Below are 6,149 nucleotides of genomic sequence, written 5' to 3' on the forward strand. Positions count from 1 at the left end.
TGGCTTGGGTTTGTTGCTTGAGTTTTTGAGTGGTCTTCCAAACTTGTGAGTAATAGGAACAATGTTTTATTCTTCTCACTTTTATAGTTTTGATGAACATAGCTTTAAAATATTTTTTAAATATGAGCTCCATTGCTCAAATATTAAACAGTCTGTGTGGAGGCTAGAAATTGAATAATCAACTTACGGAATTATCTCATCTCATCCAATTCTCTCATATCATGCAAGAAGAAATTACATCCCAAGACAACTTGAAACTACATGCCCAATGTCATATACCAATTAACTATTTGTTGATTAATTTCCCTGGTGATGAATTAATATCTTTCATCTGCTTGTTAGCTGTTGGAAGGCTCATAAGAGAAGAGCAGAACAAGGTATCTACTTAGATAGTTTTGGTCAAAATGGCAGAAGTGGGCATCAAATGATGACAGAAAATTCTGCTTCAAAATGGTGATGTTTTATATATATATATATATATATATATATGCATGTGTGTGTGTATATATGAATATATATGTAAAATCTTATCGCTTTTAAAATTCAGATCCACAGTGCACTATTCCCTGATTCTGTATACCTATTCCTGGCAAGTTGCACCTTCTGATATGTTGTTTAACTGCTAAATACCAAACCATTCTTAATGATTTCATAACCAGATTTTCTTTGATATTCTCAATCCCTTGTTGGCATTCATTCATTCAATCAACAAACATACATGATCTTTTCCACATAATTATGATATGAGAGCTAAGATCTCTGTCCTGAAAAACAGAGATGGTTAAGCAGAGCTGTTAAACAGACATTAAGCAGACTTATAAAACAATGTAAAAATACTTTAATAGTGATTTACACTGAACTATGGAATTAGAGAGTAGCAGTTAAAGCCGCACTCATGTAGGGAGAGCATGTAGATAGAGAGGATAAGAGAGGGCTGAGGACTGTGGTATAGACCATTCATAATTTAGAGGTTGGAAAGGAGAAAACCAGCAAAAGAGCTTGAGAAAAAAAAAGCTTTGAGTGAGATAGGAGGAAACCTGGGAAATTGTGGTATTAAGAAACAAATGAAAAGACTGCTTCCATTTAAGAGGAAGGGGTCAGCTATATCAAATGCTGCTGAAAATTCTAAAATGATAAGAACTGATAGTTGACCATTATTATGCTGATTTCAGTGGGTTATAAAGAGAATGGGAGGTGTGGATGGGAATCTCTGCTATGATCCAAGTGAAACTACAAGTTCTGATTCACATCAGGTTGATACCGGTGAAGGTGGTTGGTCTGAGATATATTGCAAGGGCTCCTTTGTCTGTCTGTCTGTCTGTCTGCCTCTCTCTCTCAATTTAATGGCTTGATGTGCGATGTGAAAGGAACAGAGGAATCAAAGAAGACTCACAAGTTCTTGGCCTGAGCAACTACTTGAATAGCGGTGCTATTTATTGAGACGGACACTGTAATAGATGCAGGTACGTGGGAGGGTCATGTAGAAGTCAAGGAAAGAACGAAGAATTCAGTGCGGTACATATTAAGTTAAAGCTGTCTATAAGTATCCAAGTGGAGATGTCACGTAACTGGGAATACCCCATTCTGAGTCTCAGGGACCTTATTCCGAAGCTATGGACCAGATTTGGAAACGTGAATTTGGGAATCACCATCGGTTGAATTGAAAGGGTCAATGGAGGGTTATTTTAAGATGGGAAACATTATACCATGTTGTAAGCTGAAGGGAATGACCCGGTAATTGTGCCCAGGCAAAGATGTGAGCAGAATAGTGGTGACAGGGGATGCTTGAAATTGGGATTTAAAAGGATGTTCATTTACAATGTTGAAGTATGAGAATCAGGTAGAGTGAAGGATTGTTGAGAGTGGGCAGATTTTTTTTAATTGGAGTATAGTTGATTTACAATATTGTTAGTTTCAGGTGTACTGCAAAGTGATTGTTATACATGCATATATATATAATATATATATGTATTTTTTTCAGATTCTTTTCCCTCATAGGTTATTATAAAATAGTGAGTATAGTTCCCTATGCTATACAGTAGGTCCTTGTTGGTTATCTGTTCTATATTTAGTAGTGTATATGTTTAATCCCAAACTCCTAATTTATCCCTCCCCTCCTTTCCCCTTTGGTAAGCATAAGTTTGTTTTCTGTGTCTGTGGGTCTATTTCTGTTTTGCATATAAGTTTACTTCTATCTTTTTTTTTTTTGGATTCCACATATAAGTGATACCATATGATATTTGTCTTTGTCTGGCTTACTTCACATAGTATGATAATCCCTAGGTCCATCCATGTTGCTGCAAATGGCATTATTTCATTCTTTTTTATGGCTGAGTAGTATTCCATTGTATGTATATACACCACATCTTCTTTATCCATTCATCTGTCAGTGAACATTTAGGTTGCTTCCATGTCTTGGGTATTGTAAATAGTGCTGCAGTGAACATTGGGGTGCATTATCTTTTCGAATTGTGGTTTTCTCCAGATATGAAAAGTGGACAGATTATTAAACTGAGTGCTCAGTTGTTGATAAGTCATCTAGATTGATAATGAAATCTTCCAGAAAGATGACAGAAATACCATCTTAAAATTTTCAGTAAATGGGGCAAATGTCCTAGATGTTGATGTCCTACATAGTCTGATAGCATGCTCTTCAAAGGACAGAGGAAACAAGATCTGAAAGCAGCAATGAAGAACATGAAGGAAATTTACACCATCTTCAAGACTATGTTCCTAATTCAATGGGCAAAAAAGAAAAAGCCACAACTTGAGACAGTGAGAAAGGAAGCTGTGTCCAGGTTTCAATTAGAGAAAGAATTGAAGGGACATTCAGTGAAGAGCTTCAGATAAAGGGGATTTGGTGGGTTCTAATCCATGAATTCCAGAGGGCACAAGGGTTAGGAGAGTCCTGAAAGGGTGGGAGATTGGGCCAGATGAGGCAACATTCACTGCCATATGAACATGGCTCTAGGGCATGATGGGATTAATCCTGTGGTCTCCTAGGGCAAGAAGTGTAAATCAGTTCTCTTTGATCAGCCTCTCAGTACTGATCTCTTAGTTTGTGAAGAGAGGTGAGTGGTACTGAGGCTCATGGTAATTATCTTTTTGAGAATATAAGGAGCTCTGGGGGCTTCCTTTTCAAACGTCTATGAATGGCATTACAGCTGGAAAAGGGACAGGTCTTCCTGGAGCCCATGGCTCTATGTAGACTTCTCTTAAATCCTGCTACTAGGGAAGGCATTACATATGGAAGATGGAGGGGAGAAAGGCAAGCCCTATGTGAGATCTTACGAAGGCTTGAACAAAGGCTGTGATAACAAGAATCCAGAGGGAGACATAGAGATCGTGAGATCCCTTGTGGACGCAGAGTGCCTTGGAGCTGTTCTCTCATTATGAAGTTCTCTTCTTGACCACAGGACTCATTCAGAAGTGGTGGCCAAGGCTAGAGCTACAGCCTGTAATTATAACCTTGAAATTAAGTCCATAGTTAAGGGAATTTCCAAACTCTGATATGAACCTCTAACTAGTCTCAGGGAAATCTGCATTCTCATGGTCACAGAATTATTTTATTCTCATACTCCCCAAATATATCTACTTCTTAATTATCCAAACTAAGTAATCTCAAGAAGACATGGGTTATCTACAAAATAAGTGTCAAATTTATCTCCTTTGAGAAAAACTATTGCATTGGTTGTTGATTCATCTTCTTTACTTGACAGTTCTTTTGCCAGAACAATGACAAGAGGCAACATAAAGAAGAGAAGAAAAAAGAAAAACAAAAAACAAAAAACTGACCAATATGGGTATTGATTGTTCTATATACATTTTTCATTAAATTTTCCCAACAACCCTATGAAGTTACTATTTCATACTCATTACAGAGATGAGGAAACAGATTATCAGAGGAATTTGAAATTTTCCCCAAGGAGATGTCAGAAAAGCAGCAGAGCTGATTAAAACCTGGAGTTATCAGATGTGAAAACACTTGCTCTTTTAACCACATACCAACCAAGAATACTAGCTAAGCCAACTGCACGTTCCTTTCCCAAATAACCAAGCAAGCGACTAATAGATAAAGATTATTTACTCTGGGTAAAATGCTGTGCTGGGATCTATGAGAAATACAGAGATAAATAAAGCACAGTCTCTATTCCACAGTATGAACTACCAATTTGGCAGACAACCTGTTTGCGTAGAGGTGCAAAAAGTTAAATAATTCCAGAGGACAAAGGTGGAGTCATTATCACTGCTCTGAGTATCATGTATGGTTGAATTTGCTCAAGTGAAAGAAAATGTGATGTAATATTAATGTAACAAAGCCAATTTTTTCTCATTTTGACTATTTAAAAAATTTTGAAACTCTGATAACATTTCAGTACGTTACTTTTTGTCTCTTCAATACATCGGTTTTGGTCTTGTTTTGTTTTGTTCTTGCAAAATTGAGTTCTTGATGCGTATATAGTTTCACATCCTCTTGTTTTTTTCAGTTAAACTAGATAATGTAAGAAATTTCCTGTGTTAGTGGCAGTTCTTTATACACATAACGATTAATGACATAGTAATCATAATACAAGGAACTGAAGAGAGAGGAGGGCCTCTCAGGCACAGGAGGCAACGCAATCCAGAATGAGGATTCACTTTGGGCCAAGTCAGAGTTGGCAAGGTTCCAAGCGGTCCTGGGGAGGGGTTAACTAGATGAGTCAGCAGAGGCCACATGACATAACTTCTGCCCTGTCAGTCCACTGGACTATTTGGGCCTGCCACCTGATTTGTGTCCCTTTCCAAAGGACTCTCTGTGGGTCAAGCCAGTGGATGCCAAAGCAAGGTCATTCAAGCATCAGAGAATATATTTCCAGAAGCAGATCTGTTTACTAACTGGGAAGGCATCCACTATAACAGAGGGAACAAATGAGTTTTTCTTTACAAACCTGTCCCTGACCCTTGCTAAAAGCAAGGGTTCCCACTTTCCTTGGCAAGCTTTTTCCTGCTCTAAAGCCAAGTACAGCTGAGCAGGCAGGGAGCGTATCCTCACTGGCTGTGCAAGGCTGGTGGCTGAGGTCACACATGCCATTGTAGAATGGAAGTTTGGGGATATATGAATAAAGCAGCACCATTATCTAAAATCTGGATGACTTTTACAGTGTTGTGTTTGAGAAAGTGGTAGCTAGGTGAAAATTCAACATTATAGTACAGAAGCAGCAATTTGAGGACTGAACTGCTTGACAGTCCTTGCTGCCACTACAAAGCAAAATCTTGGTGCTAAACAGAAACTGACTTTCAGCTGAGGTCAGTGGAGGAGCAAGATTACTGGGGGAATCTTATTTTTTTGTAATACGTTATTCTTTCCTTCAAGCCCTGATCCTTTATGGAGTCTGATATTTCGTGAATGTTGTTGAGCATGATTTTGGAGGTTTCCTCCTCGTGAGATTTTGTACTGTCAGAGTTGATGCTTTTATTATAATTCACACATACAAGATACAAGGCATTACCAAAGAGAACTTTTTTTTTACTCAAAAATTAAACAACTAAAAATTAAATGTAGTTTCTAAACTTTATTTTGCCATGTTATGAATTCTAGCATATGAAATATTTTGTAAATTTTAGAAATATAATCATCTCTATGATTTTTGTCTTATGTTATCATAGAAATTTTTATAAACATTTATTTGCTCCCAGAAGATATTCCTAAAGTTAATTTTCTAAAGTTAGCTGGCTAAAAGACCTACCATTAGTATAGATATTAACCATCCACCCTTTGCCTTAAATTTTAATTAATTGAGATTTCTTAATAATTGCTGTTTTAAACATAAAATTAACAGTCATCACAATTAATTTTTGCAGTAATTTATTATTGCAACAGTAATTGTATATTTGTACTTCAACTGAATGACAGAATTTTAATATATAAATCATATAGGAAGACCCTTATTGACAATTGCACCTGGAATGCTCATCTGTAATTAAATGAAAATATTCAAATGTTTATAATAAATCTGAACAACTTGACTTGTTACAATGCTGATTAGAAATGATTGTCTACATGTCATGTGATCAGTGATTATGCATAAGTTTAGGGATGCAAGACATGCTGCTGAAGTAGGTATTTGACTATTCGGTCATTTCTCTAAACTTGAAGAATAAACTAATGC

This window comes from Lipotes vexillifer, unplaced genomic scaffold (assembly GCF_000442215.2).
Source record: "Lipotes vexillifer unplaced genomic scaffold, Lipotes_vexillifer_v1.1 scaffold150, whole genome shotgun sequence".
NCBI classification, from domain to species: Eukaryota; Metazoa; Chordata; class Mammalia; order Artiodactyla; family Lipotidae; genus Lipotes; species Lipotes vexillifer.